The sequence below is a fragment of the Jaculus jaculus genome, chromosome 1 (assembly GCF_020740685.1).
Source record: "Jaculus jaculus isolate mJacJac1 chromosome 1, mJacJac1.mat.Y.cur, whole genome shotgun sequence".
Classification (NCBI taxonomy): domain Eukaryota; kingdom Metazoa; phylum Chordata; class Mammalia; order Rodentia; family Dipodidae; genus Jaculus; species Jaculus jaculus.
The window spans coordinates 40,402,230-40,417,730 of NC_059102.1; the positions used below are offsets into that span (position 1 = coordinate 40,402,230).

At 43.5% G+C, this 15,501-nt stretch overlaps 1 protein-coding gene and 1 pseudogene across 30 annotated transcripts in view; both read left to right on the forward strand.

Moving 5' to 3' along the window:
• The window catches only part of Sorbs1 (sorbin and SH3 domain containing 1), a 259,137-nt gene that overhangs the window by 42,492 nt on the left and 201,144 nt on the right, over positions 1–15,501 (forward strand). The gene's annotated exons all lie outside the window — the stretch shown is intronic.
• On the forward strand, positions 10,270–12,857 carry LOC123460289 (annotated as a pseudogene).

Below are 15,501 nucleotides of genomic sequence, written 5' to 3' on the forward strand. Positions count from 1 at the left end.
GCCCACTGTGTTCTAGGCACAGGGAAAAATGCCAGGAAAAAAAAAAAAATACTGATGAGCCTTGACTCATAGAGCTGGTGGCTCACAGGGAAGGCATGTTAAGCCAAAAAGAGTAACACCAAAGTCATTGCAAGTCTGTGAAAATGAAGTACCTGGGGACTACTGAAGCACATACTAGACAGACAGACACTGTCTGAGAGACTCAGTTGACTGAGGGCTGAAGTGAGGCCAAACAGAGGGGAGCAGGGCATGGCGATGGCCACCCCTGAGCCCACCACCTTTCCCCTTCCTCTTGATTATTTTTGGAGGCACTTATTCTGATTGTAGTCAGTAATTTCAAATATAGCTTTAAAAATGGATACTTTTCAGGAAAAAGATGGGTGCTACTTTAGGAATTAAACAATATAAGTTGCAACCATTTATTGTCTTTTAGTTCCAGACACTGTGTAAGTTGCCATTGAATTTTCTTGACCACTGTGCAAGGTACCGTGATTTCTGTATGAAGAAACTGAGGCTTGGGGTGGGGTGCTAAGTGATACGGGCTTTTGTATCGTGTTGGTTAATGAGGTGAAAGCTGGGGTTTAAACCCTTTGGTTCTACTGCCTCTTCCTCTTGTATTTTTGTGGCTTGACTTGGAGATCCAATCACTATTTCTGTATTTCCCCACAAGAAGATGCAATGTGATTTCCAACCTTCCAACTTATAAGTAAACTTGTGGCCCTCAGCCTGTTCATAGTTGAGAGTTGTCTTAATTCTGTGTCAGGCCAGCATTGAGACTAAGTAAACCTGACTCTTCATGGTTTTAAATCACCTTTTTAGTTCAGCCCTAGGATTAATGATAGTCTTAGAAATAGTCACTTGAGATGAGTAGTAATGGACCTAATCAAAAGAAAGTGAATTTCATTCCTACTGTTAGCAGTATCCCTGGTGGGCTGTGGAGAGAAGAAATCGGTGTGGGCTAGTAACTTTTAATTACTTGGATGTAAGTCTGACTGCGGTGAGGTTTCAGTGAGTGAGTGGATTCTATGTCTCTGGGTGGGAGTAATTTATACAAGTTTCTCTCCAACGTCAGCCTCCTTATCTATAATATGGGATAGTAATGCTGCTTGATCTACCTCAGCATTGCTCTGGGGTGTGAATGACTCATAGAGCCTTGGGGTCAGGAGCAGAATCACTGATTACAAATGTACTTGAAAGGTTTTTGTAGATCTATCCTAATGATGCCTCTTTTGTTGACTTACCATCATGGTTTGGGCTATTAATAGTCTAAGACACTGGTTCCTAAACTCCAACTGCCTCAGAATCGTCTGGAAGGTTTGTGAAGACACAGGTTTCTGACCACACCCTCCAGAATCTGTACTCAGAAGGTCTGGCTTCCCCACAGGTATCCAAAGGATTTGTGTGCTTTTTTTTCTTCTTTAGTAGAGACACAATTTTTACAATAAATGTTTTTAGATTTGCATGCAAAGTAATGGGTTTCATTATGGCAGTTTCAATGTATATGTCGTTATACTTTGTTCTAATTTATCCTCTCTTACTGACATCATCCATGGCCACTGTCCCCTTCTGGCTGGGTCCCTTCATTTTCCCAGTTACTCCTCCTTTCTGCTTTCATGCCACATGTATTCTGCTCTTCCCACTCCCTTAAAATGTCTCAGGATTTTCATTTTAACAAGTACCCAGGTGATAGAGCAGGGCTGGTGACCACCTTGGTTTTATTTCATTTTTTTTTTCTTTTTCCTTGAGACTATCTTCCTGTGTAGTTTAGGGTAGCCTGACACTTGAGATGTTTCTGCCTCAGCCTCCTAGATTATGGGATTATAGGTGTGGACCATCATACCTGGAGAAGTAGCTACACACCACCTGCTTCAGCCACAGCCTCAAGAGTGACAGGTGCAATCCATTTTTCTTACTGTTGGGAGTGTTAAGATGTTAGTTCAGGGCTACGAGGTAGCCAAATGGAACTTAGTTGCCATTGGTCACCCTAGATTAGGGGCTGTGTCTAAGGGGGGGTGGAGGCATCTTACCTGAGAACTTGGTTTACTTCTGTTAGTTACCTCTCTGCCAGTTACCATGGTTAAGGTGTTGGCATATGGTTCTTCTTAGTGGTACTTTAGGCTGGCTTGGACAGACCTCTATCCATGTTGGTAAAGGCGTTCATTCTTAATCTGAACTAGTTATCCAGACGCAGTACCTCTCTGGCTCCTGGAAAGAAATATGTCATGTCATATGAGCCTGGGCATGATGGCTTACACCTAAAATTTCAGAACTCAGGAGGCTAAGGTAGGAAGACATTTGTGAGTTTGAGTCCAGTCTGGGCTGCATCGTAAGTTCCAGATCAGTATAGGCTAGAGTGACACACACACACACACACACACACACACACACACACACACAGGGAAGGGGGTGTTGAATATGAATATCTGTTGTAGGATCTTTGTCATTTGCAATGAATAGTTTCCCTGGGGGCTGGGAAGCTGATCTTATACTGTCTGTCACCCTAAGGGATTTTCTAATTGCTCTGGCCACTTTTCCCTTCCTTCCCTATTCCTTGTATGGACTCATAGTTTCTGCTTAAATCTCTTTCCTAACTAAACTACCTAACCCTTTCCCTAGTTTCCCTCATTTCAGAAGGCCAGTTGAAACAGGCTGGCAGTGATTCTCAAAGTTTGTGATCATATGGAATGGCTTGTGCAAGCATCGATTTCTTGACTGTACTCAACCATTTTGGTTTCTAAGGCCTAGAGGGATCCAGGAATTCTAATGCCAGGGTCTGAGAACCATACTCGGGGAGATAACCAAAGAAAAGCTGACTCACTTTTAGTCCATTGACATGTAGTATATACTGCTCTTACTGCAGTCACTCAGAACCTTTGCCTAAAAAGAGATTTTTACTTAAACCATATCTTTCTTCCTTAGAGTCTCCATCCTGTACCTGATAGGCATAGAGTTTTGTATATAAGGGGAGGAGGGTTTGCTGAATGGTTGGTTTCTTGGCTAGCCAGCCTCAGAGGTTTCATTTATAGCTCCTAAAGAGGCCCTTAAATATTTAGAGTGCCTTCCTTCCATCAGTATTTTATTATATAAGCTACTTTTAACTCTAGGACCAGTAGGAAACTGAAGTTGATGTAATTTTGTGGCCCAGACTTGATCCATTCTTTTTAACTTCTTGGTGAATGATGATGGGGTTTTGTGTTTTATTTTGATTTGTAGGACTGTCTGTTTAACTTCACTAGGTTTTATCTCTGAAGTTATTTGAGAAGCATTTATGGAGGTGATAGAAGCTACATTGGTCCTATTTGTAGTCTGTGGATAACTTGGTTCACTGTGATGTTTCAGTACAGAGTGACTTCTATTTGATCTCTGTGCACATCTCAAATCCAAGATCTAGAACTGGCGTGATCCCTTCAGTTATGATCTTCTTAAGTACACACCCTAGAGTATCAGTGTTCTCAGTAGTACTTTCCCAGGGGACTCCAAGCAAGTCTGGGTCTTAATTGAAATAGGCTTTTAACCAGGGGCAGACCAGCCTCAGGAAAAGTGCTGGTCAGAAACTCCCCCACTGCAGCAGTCTATGGCAGACAGTGCTGGCTGTGGCAGAACATAGTAGGCACCATCCAGGGCAACAGACTTCTCTTAAGGCTAGTGAATGTGTGTGAGATCAGAGAAAAGATTCTTACTTCAGACAGAATTCTTCCCGTGTCTCCCAAGGATATATTTTTCTCCCTTAAATGCTTCTTTTTTCTTTTTTGTCTTTTTTCTACACAATAGTCAATGTTCAAGATTGTCTAAAAACAGAAAAAAAATCAGGAAATAATCCAAGAACCCAGCATTCAGAAAGGCCTGGGCAGACTCTCAGCACATTTTGTAAATGGCTGTTTCTAGCATGGAGCACTTCTGGAGTGGCATGCCAGGCTCATCCAGCAAGATTGCCACTTGTTTTTCTATTCTTTGCCCCTAGTCTAAAGTAACTTCGTAATTCATTCTAGCCTGTTTTAAGACTATTTTTTTTATTTGAGAGAGAGAGAGGATGGGCACACCAGGACCTCTAGCCACTGCAAACGAACTCCAGGTGCATGTGCCACCATGTGCATCTGGCTTATATGGGTTCTAGGGAGTCGAACCTGGGTCATTAAGCTTCACAGGTAAGTGTCTGAACAACTAAGCTATCTCTCCAGCCCCTCATTCTAGTCCTTTTTAATTCTCATGGTCTATTGTCTTTGGGTAGCTCATTTTAAAGTGAGAACATTGAACTGATAAGTACAACCCAAAGACAGAATTGTAAGTCCTTTCTGAATGGTCTTACCTGGTTCATAAAGATCTTGCAGAGAGGGAGGGAGTGAGGGAGTGTGTGTGTGTGTGTGTGTGTGTGTGTGTGTTGGGGAAACAGAGTCCCAAGCCCACCTCTGAGTTTAATTTTCTTTGCCCTGCCCTGCCCTGCCCTGGTGGAGATCCTGGCTTCTCTCTGCCCTTCCTTGGCTGCACTGAGGTGTGGGTGGAGAAAAGGGTCTTTCTGGGCCTGGGTTGATGGAACTGTAAGTACAAGCAGACTGATGAGGAAAGGCGTGTTGTTCAGATTGCATTTTGAAAGGGGCTGGGAATAACACTGGCCATGGAAATCTGCAAAATCAACACTCTTTCTTCCTGGTAAACATGAAAGGCCTGGCAGCTGCACCGCCCGCACACGTGTTTGGCTAACTGCTATTCAGGACAATGTGCTTCCCTCTGCAGCTTATGGGCGCTGACTGAAGCCAGTATTGGCATTCCAGCTCTTTGCTAGAGGGAGCAGTGAGTTTCAATGCTCTTAAGAGCAGTACCAGTTCGGGGTGCAATTGAACTTAATTGTAGCACATGCTCTCTCTTTGGGGTCATGTGGACCCTTTGCTGTGGCCCCACACCCCTGGTCACATGGTGCAGGCAGAGGACCTGACCACTTGATCAGGCAAAGGTGATTCATGGGTGATTTCCTTTCAGCAGAATCCTTACCCTCTTACCCACCCCATGACCTCCGTAATACAAGCGAATTTATTTATTTCGGACAACCAGCCCACACACAGCTTTGAAGCAGGGCCAAGGGAACATTTGCCACTGTGTGAAAACTCCTATCTTTTTGCTGCTCCCTGGGCAACTTCAGGCCTATTTCATTTGTAGAAAACTTATTGTTTGAATTTTTTGTTGTTGTTTTGTTTCTTTGAACTGAAACTATTGCTTGGCTTTCTTCAGAAAAGCCTGGCGACCAGGTGAACCGCCTGTGTTGTGTCCTCATTTCTTCTTCCTGCGTGTCTTCTACGGGCAAAGTCCAGAGAGCACTACCAAGAAAAGTGCCACAGTGGGCTTCAGGGCAGGCTGGTGGAGTGGGAGCTGTGCCAGGTCCTTTCTCTTCATCTTTTTTTTTTTTTTTTTAACTTAAGACATGATCTTGTTATGAAGCCCAGGCTGGCTCAGACTTAGGATCCGCTAGCCTCACTCAGCCTCTCAAGTGCTGGGGTGGCAGGTGCATCACCATGCCTGGCTATAATCCTGTCTTGACATAGCCTGTAGGCACTGCACAGTGTATCCAGTGACATGGGGCATCTGATGAGAACACTCTGTTAGGAGCCTGTGACTGCCATGGGGCTTGGGGTCTAGATGGTAAGAGTACTGGCAGAGTCACTGCTGGCTAAGTTAGAAGAATGAATTTTCATCCTCTTTAGTCAGTGGAAGCCTCTTGTGGAGACCTGGATCATACCCGGACCTATCCTGATTAAGATTTTTATGACACACTTCAGAGCTCTGGAAGGCAGCATGGGAAAAGTATAGATGTGCCGATGTGTGTGTATGTATGAGAGAAAAAGCGAGAAGGAAAGAGAGAGATTATATTTCAAAGTTATCAGGACTTAAAAAGCTCTTTTAAGATGTGTCTTGCATCTAGGTTACAAAACATCCTAAGGTGGGTGACACATGTCTGTAATCCCAGCACTTGGGAGGTGGAGGCAGGAGGATCAGGAGTTCATGGTTATACTCAGCTACATATTGAGTTTCAGGCTTGTTTTCAGGCCCTGTCTCAGAAACAAGCAAATAAACAACCAGACAAAATCCTGTGTGTATAGGAAAGAGGTGACCTGGTTTTAAAAGAAGCTGGGAAGAAATGATTCAGGCATTTGGAGTGATCAGAGTCAGGATCCTGAACTCCCCCCGCCACCCACCCCAAAGTCAGACCCTCCTCAGAGGGGTGAGGAAGAAGAGGGCCTCTGTGTTTGGGTGCCTGATGGTTTGGGGTTTGCCTTCTGGAACTATTGACTTCTTCACATGGGCATGCTAGACCAGTGTTCCAGGAGTAAAGTCCTTTGGCTCTGACGTCAGTACCCTTCCTCTTCTCTGGCCTCTTTTGGAGAAAGCTACTCATACTTCCTATGCAGAACCTCTTCAGGGTCTCTGCTGCCTTCCTCAGGCAAGAGTTAGGACTGCTCACTTCCTTTTTTCTGAGGGGTTTCCACTCACACGCCAGGCCCAGGGGATGGAGCTGCCTTTGATGAAAATAAAACTCCAAGTAACAACAAAACCAAGCAAAAACCAAAACACAAGGTAGCAACATGATTAAGAAAAAGGATATATATGGTACGTTGTATTTCCTCTTAAACTTATAGAACACCCAATTCTGTTCTGCAAATATGAAGAGTACAGAGAATATGATTGTAATTACATATTATATTGAGTTAGAAGGGCAGGACAGAGAGGCCACAAGAGAGGAAAGTAAAATAGGACATTGGGGTGGAGTTGAGAGATGGGGAGGGAAGAACGAGGAAGAAAGGGACACCTATGCAGGTAGAGACCAACAAAATGTACAAGAGAGCTTATGAACAGACAGAATTAGAAGTGAAACCAATTTGCAGTAACCCTGCCCCTCCCCCACTGTTGCAGCATTTTTGTCTAGGGATTCTTAAAAAAAAATCGCACTAGCATTTTCCAAGTCAGCCAGAGCTAGAGTGAGACCCTACCTTGAAAAACAAAACAAAACAAGAAAGTATGAATTCACATGTGAGAGCAATCATGATTTTTGTTTGTTTGTTTATTTGAGGTAGGGTCTCACGTGAGTCCAGGCAGACCTGGAATTCACTATGTAGTCTCAGGGTGGCCTCAAACTCACAGTGATCCTCCTACCTCTGCCTCCTGAGGGTTGGGATTAAAGGTGTGCGCCACCATACCTGGCCAAACGTGATTTTTGTCTTTCTTTTTTTTTTTAAATTATTTATTTATTTATTTGAGAGTGACAGACACAGAGAGAAAGACAGATAGAGGGAGAGAGAGAGAATGGGCGCGCCAGGGCTTCTAGCCTCTGCAAACGAACTCCAGACGCGTGCACCCCCTTGTGCATCTGGCTAATGTGGGACCTGGGGAACCGAGCCTCGAACCGTGGTCCTTAGGCTTCACAGGCAAGCGCTTAACCGCTAAGCCATCTCTCCAGCCCGATTTTTGTCTTTCTATGTTTAGTTACTTCACTTGGTAGACTTTTGTTTCCAATTCCACCTATTTTCCTGTAAATTTCATAACTCCGCTTTTCTTTATATCTGAGTTTCTTTTTATGAGAGAGAGAGAGAATTGGTGTGCCATGGCTCCCAGCCATTGTAATTGAACTCCAGACACATGTGCTATTGTGTACTTGTGTCACATTGTGTCTGGCTTACGTGGGACCTGGAGGGTTGGACATGAGTCCTAAGGCTTTGTAGGCAAGCACCTTAACCACTAAGCCATCTCTCAAGCCCACTGTTGAGTTTTTAAATATATGCATAGGAATACCTTAACTTTAGTCTTCCTTTTTTCTTGTTTTAAAAGTGTTCCTCATAGTTCTACTTGCATATAGTTTTAAGAATGAAATCCTTCTCTAGCCTCCTGCCTTTAGAGGAAGAAGAACCCTGTCTTGTTTTTATGCAAGTTGTTGAGTATCACACTTTGTTTGAGGGGAACAAGGTTTCCTTATGGACAGCAACATGCATAGCTTTTGTGGCTTTTGTGGATGTTGTCATTCATACTTTTAAAATCTAGCCCAGAACTTTAAGTTACAGGTTTAGATCAGGCCATGTGTTGCTATCAGCTCCATAGACCAAAGAGAACCCAGGGCCTGATAGAATCTGGACTGAATGTAGGGCAGCTCCTGGATATTTTTTAGACCAATTATTATTAATACAGACTTACTTTACTTGGCTTGGATCATAAAAGCTTACAGTATAGAGGTATTTTGCCACCCCAGAGAAGTGTTTGCTAAACTTTGGTTAACGTGGGCATCCTAGAAGGCACCTCTACCAAGATCTGGGTGCCAGGACATTCGCAGGAAATCAACTCCTTTGTCTACCATTGTGGACAGTGGGGAGATGTCTGGGTGCCAAGGACCCAGCTGGAGTTTGTTTGAAGTCTTTTTTTGTTTGTTTGTTTTTTCAAGGTAGGGTTTCTCTCTAGCTCAGGCTGACCTGGAATTCACTGTGCAGTCTCAGAGTGGTCTTGAACTCACGGCTTGTTTGAAGTCTTAATGGTGTCACATGTACTTGAGGACTGCCATAGTCCAGTCTCTGGGGTATGGCATATGGACTGTTTCCAAGTGTCCAAAGTATTACTTCATTCCTAGGGCCACCCCCAGCCATCTCTAAATTCTTTGTGTATCTCCAGAGGACATTCCTCCAGTCTTATCCTGTTTCCTCTGGGCTTGTGAGTGGCTTCCACTCCCTGCCCTTTGCCTGTCTATTTATGGCCCGTCTGAGTACTGGAGAAGACCACACTGGGACTGAAGGTCAGTGATCTTGCCATCTTCCTCATTAACATGGAATGAGGGAAGCAGATAGGGCAATGCCTGTGGCTTCCAGTGAGACAAACTTGAAGCCCATGAATCAAAGTCACAAGGCCGCTTAGAAGCCACATAACTGGTAGAGCTCTGCTTGCAGACCTATGGCAGTGAGTGCTCATTCTCACTTGCCGTTAGCCAAAAAGCTGAGGTGCCATAGAGAGGTCATTCTCTTCAGCCACTCTAGCAGCGCTGGATGGCTCTTCCTGGGAAGTTCTTTCCTGCTGAACTAGCATCTGTGAAGGTGCAGTTTGTCCATCTAGTTTCACATGGCTCTTCCTTGTTCTGGCATAAGTGATATAAAGTGAATAATAGATGCACTTTGGGAAAGGTAACAGCACTGTACTATACAGATACAAGAAACACTGATGGGTTTTTATGACCTTGATAGTCAGCCTTGAACTTTCAGCGTTGAGTACACCACTAATCTGATTTGAACTTCCAATATCATGTACTCCATTAGCACAGAACATTGTGATAACCTATTTTAAGGAAACTCTTTCCTGGAATTTCATTCAGTGTTGAAAAGCACTTTATTGAAAAGCCTTTATTCTACAAAAGTGCCAACCAGTGACATATAAGAGTAGTCTGGAAAAAAAAAAAAAAAAAAAAAAAAGAATAGCCTGGGCCACCAGCTATTTTGGCTTAGGTGTCCTGTCCTTTCTTTGTGCCCCACTTTGTTTTCACATTTCTCCTTGTATGTGATCATGCATGTGCGTATTTTGTTTTAAATATTTTTAGATGGAAAATATTAAATAAGAATTATATTATGATGACTTTAAAATGACATACTGGAGTTAAATGATAAGTGATATAGGTATATTTTAGTCCTTGAGATCTTTAAGGAGGAACAAGAAGTCATATTTTATTTAAGGAAGGCTCTGGCTCTTTTGGATGAAGGGACAGTGTAATGGTTAAGAACAAGCTTTTAGGGGTGGCTTACTTTGATTCCATGGCCAAGTCATCCCTCACTGTAAGTGCCTGAGGTTTATCCCAAGTCCCCACCCACTATGTCTAAATATGGCTGAGGCTGGGGACCCAGTTTGGTAAATGTCAGGAACAAGTGTCTGTGTGTATATTTGGGTCTTTGGTAAAGATGAGCTTGAGCGGAGTGTGGTGGTGCTGGCATGTATTAACCAGCACTCAGGATGTTGAGTTGTGAATTTGATGCCAGCCTGGGCTATATAGCTAGAGTCAGCCTATAAACAAACAAACAAACAGGCCAGCCAACCAACCAACCAGGATTGATAGGCAGCCATTACATGTTTCTCTTACCTGTCCTGAGATGATGATGATGATGATGATGATGATGATGATTCTCCTCCTCTTCCTCTTCTTCCTCCTCCTCCCTTAAAAAAAAAAACCCTAAAATACTTATATTCCCTGAAAAATTTTCCAGGATACAGTTCATTGAAATGGGCTAGCCAATTATTCTTTACAGTGCTCTGGCAGCAGAGATGGTGTCGCATCTTTATGAGGTCACCATAAAAGGAGCTGGTAAACTCTAAGCAATGCCTGAGTTGCCAGAGAGGCTCAGTTTTCTTTTCTTTTTCATTATGATTTTGATTTATTGGAGTCTGATAGGATGGTATCAGTGACATGAGGAATAATTAAGGTATCTTTTGAAATTCTATCCTGGAAGCTCACCAGGAACTGACCCAGATTCCTGCCAAGGTACACATCACAGGTTTTGGAGATTTTTAAACTGTTTTTAAAAATTCTCCTTTGAAATGCTAGACTTTTTGATACTCAGAGAGTATTGTTTTAGTGGGTGGGGTTCCTTTTTGATGCTCATAGTTAAATAAGGTGCGTATGTTGTATATGTGAGAGTTTCTAGGACACCAAGAGGCAAGACTTGCACGTGTGTGTGTGTGTGTGTGTGTGTGTGTGTGTGTGTGTGTTTTGGCAGCTACTCCTAAAGCTTTCCTGACTATTACTGCTTTTATGAAATCATCAGAAATTCTTGCCATGTTAGAATAATGTGTATGATCTTCTATGTTTAAGTAATAATGATTTGCCTTAAGATGAGAGATGGGGGTAGGGCAACAATAAACCAATGTGTTAACATTGGTGGGTGGATTAGTGTATTTAAAGACTTCCTTTGTTTTCCCAGTTTTCTATGATGAACACGTGTTATTATTATATTGGAATGATTATTTGGAGAAAAGCATGGCTGCTTTCAGACTCACTCTCAGTCTGTCCAAGAGAGAGCTAGGTGGGGAACACAGGAGGAACAATAGATGGGAGCTTAAGGACATTTGGAGCCAGGGCTGCCATGGGAACTATGTCCTTGATTTTTCTGTCATCAAAAATCTCCTTTTATATTGTTGTTATTTTTATGCTTACTTTCTTCTAAATATTCCTTGCTTTGAAATATTTCATTTAACCCAGCAGTTTTTTTTTATTAAATAATAGTATATTTTTCTTTTCCTGGTCAATCTAAGATAGACTTAACTGTTTATTAGAATTTCCTGGTTTACCTAATGGAGTTGATAATCTAGCTGAGAGCAAACATGTGATGTGTAAGTTGTCCTTTCTGTTAGGCACTCATGTATATTCTACCTTCATTGCTACCTATGTGGAACTTTCCAGATCAAAGACTTAGATTTATGGTTCTGCAGTTATATTTGTGTTTGGGATCTGAGGCCCTGCATTCCTGTGTGCTGGTATTTCTCCCCATAAACCTGTGTTGGTTTTGTTTTTAATGCAGCACTAGCTAACATCCTAAAACTGGATGATGCAGTGAATCTTTGAGACCAAGTTAATCTTTGTCTACCTAGGCCTTCATCATCCTCATAATTGCCATGGTGATGATAGTTGTTGTCTACCAAGTGAGCACTTGCCATGTGCCAGCTGCTGTGTTTGGTGTCTCCATAGGTGTTCTCATTTGATCCTTGTAACTCTGCTGGGAAGCAAAGGCAGGTAATTGTCCCCCCTTTTATTGATGGGAACATTGATACTCAGATTTCAATTTGTTTTGTTTGTTTTTGAAGCAGGGTTTCACTCTAGTCCAGGCTGACCTGGAATTCATTCTGTAGCCTGGGCTGGTCTTGAAGCCACAATGATCCTTTTACCTCAGTCTCCAGAGTGCTGAGACTGAAGGTGTACACCATCATGTGGTAGGCTCAGAGACATTACATAACTTGTCCAGCATCTTGAGGTTTGAAAACAGCCAAGCTAGAATTTAAATTCTTCTCTACCTCTTACCACTTTGGTATCTTTTCCTCCTTAATCACATCTTCCATACCAGGACTGCAACTCTGAATCATCTCAACATGCCACCCACCACCTTTGCGTATATCTGCAATCAACTCTCTTGTCACAGTTCCCCACAGGGAAGGTGGCCAGTAACTTCTCTGCCAGGCCCTGCTGGACCAGGCCGGAGTGGGCTTCTCCCAAGTGTGGGATGTACTTGGACTTGGCTGTTTCCTTGCTTATGCTTTGCTCTGATATTAAGGCTTTTGGCAGTCCAAGGAGGCATTTCCTAACCATGGACTCCTTTGAGAATCTGATGAAAGCTTTGAATTCTTTGCCCATAAAAGTTAAAGTAACCAACATTTATTTATGTTATAGGCATTATGCTAAGTGCCTATGTATATTATATTTTTCAGTCTTCTTCATTACCCTATAGGCAATAGGTCTTATTGCTATCCTCATTCTGTAGATGAGAAAACAGTCATTGAGATGTTAAAAAAATTCTTGCCCGTTCAGGCGTGCTGAATAAGACCGCTGGCCTTGTGGGATTGGCAGTATGTAACACTCTGCACGAAAGACTCAATATTGTACACAAAGATTCTTGATGTTCTTAATCAAATCCATAAAGATGCAGTATTCAGGAAATATAGCAGATTACAAATGGGAAGTGGGTATGGTTAGGGCAGAATCAGATATTAAGAAACTATTAAGACCAGCTTCAAGGAGGCCAGATAGAAGTGACCCTTCAGGCTGAGAAAGAAAGAGTCTGGCAAGAGAAATGTTGCAGTGGAGACCATGGGATCCTCTGGTGGAAGAGCCTCCTGCCAACCAGTGGAAATGGCCGATGTAGCCATAAGTGCACGTCTTTGATGGGCTGATGAGAAACAGATGTAATTCAGTATTTTGTATTATTGACATCTTATATAAGAAAGTTAATAAATGAGAAGGGTATCGTGAGGAAAAAAAGTCTTGCACATGAATATACGTCAAGAAAATACTATAGTCTTTGCATATGATTTTAGATCCAGCTTAAGATCTTCAGTTCTAAAGCCACCACCTGCATGGACTGCATACAGGAATTTGTAACCGGAGAGCCCATGAGATCTTACCACCAGGGCTGGTAACCAACCTGCTTATCCAGGTGATGGAGCGAGGGACAGCTGTTTTGGGCTCCCCTTGTCAGTCTTCCCCCATCCTCAGATCAGTTAGGTGAGTTTGTGTGATAGTTTCGAAGTGTCCATGTTTCATAGGGATCCCACAAAATGACTTAATTGTATTTAATGTTTGGTGAGGAGTCAGACATGCTAGACTTCTTTCTTGGCCCTTCTACTGCTGAGCCTGAATCTACATGCTCCTCTGTAACCCAGAGAGGATGAACTCTTCCCTAGGTTAGGATGAGGACATTCTCTCCCAAGTTGGCAGAGTCACTGCTTTTAATGTGTCTGCAGTGTGGCCCACAGGCATAATGGCCTGCTTGAAGTCTAACATACACATAGCCCCACTCAGATTATGAAGTCCCAAAATTGACCTGTGCTCACTGACCATGATTGACAACAGTAGCTTAGCTGCAGTGAATATTTTCTTAGAGCTATAATCAGTGTCAGTAATAATTTAGACCTTGGAATAGTTTGTACTCTTTTTTTCTGTCTGCCCTTCTCTTCATCTGTCCATGACTCCCACAGCAGGTACCTTTAAAATCATAGAGTTGTGTGGGAAAAGAACTCAAATCATGTATAGCCAGCCACCTATTCTCTAGTTTTGCAGAAAAGGAAACAGTCTCGGTGATGCAGAAGCTTGCCCGAGGCCTCATGGTTAATCCACAGCAGGGCAGAACATTGGGTATCATTCCTTCGGTGCCATGACAGCTATCCTTATTCTCTCTTTTTGTTTCTTTTTCATGTTTTTGTTGAGTGTGTGTGGCATGATGTGATGTGTGTGTGGTGCGTGCATGTGTGTGTGTAGATGCTCATGCTCATTGCATGCTGTGTAGAAGGCGGAGAGGACTATCTGGTGTCTTCTATTGTTCCTTGTGTTTCCTTGAGATGGAGTCTCTTACTCAGCATGGAGCTGCTGTTTCTAGTCAGTGAGCCCGAGTGATTCTCTGATCTCGATCTCTTCCTCACAAGTGGGGTCACAGGCGTGCGTGCCCATGCCCAGCTTTGAACATGGGTACTTGGGAATTGAACTCTAGCAGCGTCAGGTCCCCTCAGGCCTTCATGTTGGTGTGCCAAGTGCTTCTAGCTACTGAGTCATTTTTCCAGCCCCTTATCGACTTTCTCAGCTCCCTTCACAAGTAGATGCAATTCATGATCACGTTTTATTTTATATGGCCCTTGCCCCTTCTGCTTCTCCCTTTAAAGTAGAGGCTGGGTCAGTTCATCTGTGTCTCTCTCTTCCTTCTCACTTCCTCCTACACTACCTCAATGTAAGTAGAGCCGTCTCAGAATGCATGGTGCTAGACCCACCGTTCCTTGTGCTTCAGTCATTGTTGACTTTCCTGATCATCAGGATAGATCTCTGCTTTAGGCTGAGACCTGGGAAATATCCCTCTCCAGGCACTGCTTTACCTCAGTTAGGCTGGTGGTGAATACGGCCAAACAGTATGTTATGGGGAGCTTTTGGTTTATGAGTGGCTCTGCTGGGGCTCTGTCCAGCACGGATGTATCTGGAGATGAAGAGTATCTTTCCTGACTCTGGCCCATGCTCTGATTAGTGACACAGTTTAGCACGGCCGGGCTTAGCTGAAATAGTACTCTACTCACTACCCCTTGCTGTATGCCACTGAGTGTTCATGGACTTCCTCCTCTTCTCTCTGCTGAAGAGAATTCCATTGTCTATCAAGTCGGTCTTCCCAGTTACTCGACCAGCTAAGGAGAACTTTCTCTTAGCTGTTTCTGGGCTTTCTCCTATAGAGTCAGAGCAACGAGTAGAGGCTGCAATTGGAGGGTCAGGGGGTTGGGATAGTCAGTCAGTGTGTGTATGTGTGGTGTTTGTACGTGCATGTGTGTGAGGAGGGGAGCTGCACTTGTTTCCTGGAAAGCCCAGTATTTGTGTTGGGGAGCAGAAGCTCCAGGAAGGAGGAATGAGAGAAGAGTGTGCTTGAACTGGCAGGAGGTGAGGGCGGGTGCAGAGTGGGGAAACATCTCTGGAGGAGCCACTGCCGTCTGTGATGGCATGCATACCAAGTGGTAGAGAAGTGTAAAGGACTTCAAGGATGCTGTTCTATGCATCAAGAATTCGCACTGGGCTACCTGCAAGCCCAGATATGTGTATGTTTGGGGTCCACCAGCATGCTCTGTCTGGGAGGTGGAGGCTGACAGTGGAGCAGTAGCATGTGAGAAACAAAACCTGGAAGGCAGGTGGTTTATGGTAGTGCTGAGTATGTGCATCCATGCTGGTGTGCTGCAGTCACCATGTGGCTTGTTACTGTCTCCTAGTGCACCTCAGCTCACTCTCCTGCACTTGAAGCACAGAAATGTCATAGATTTAGTTGC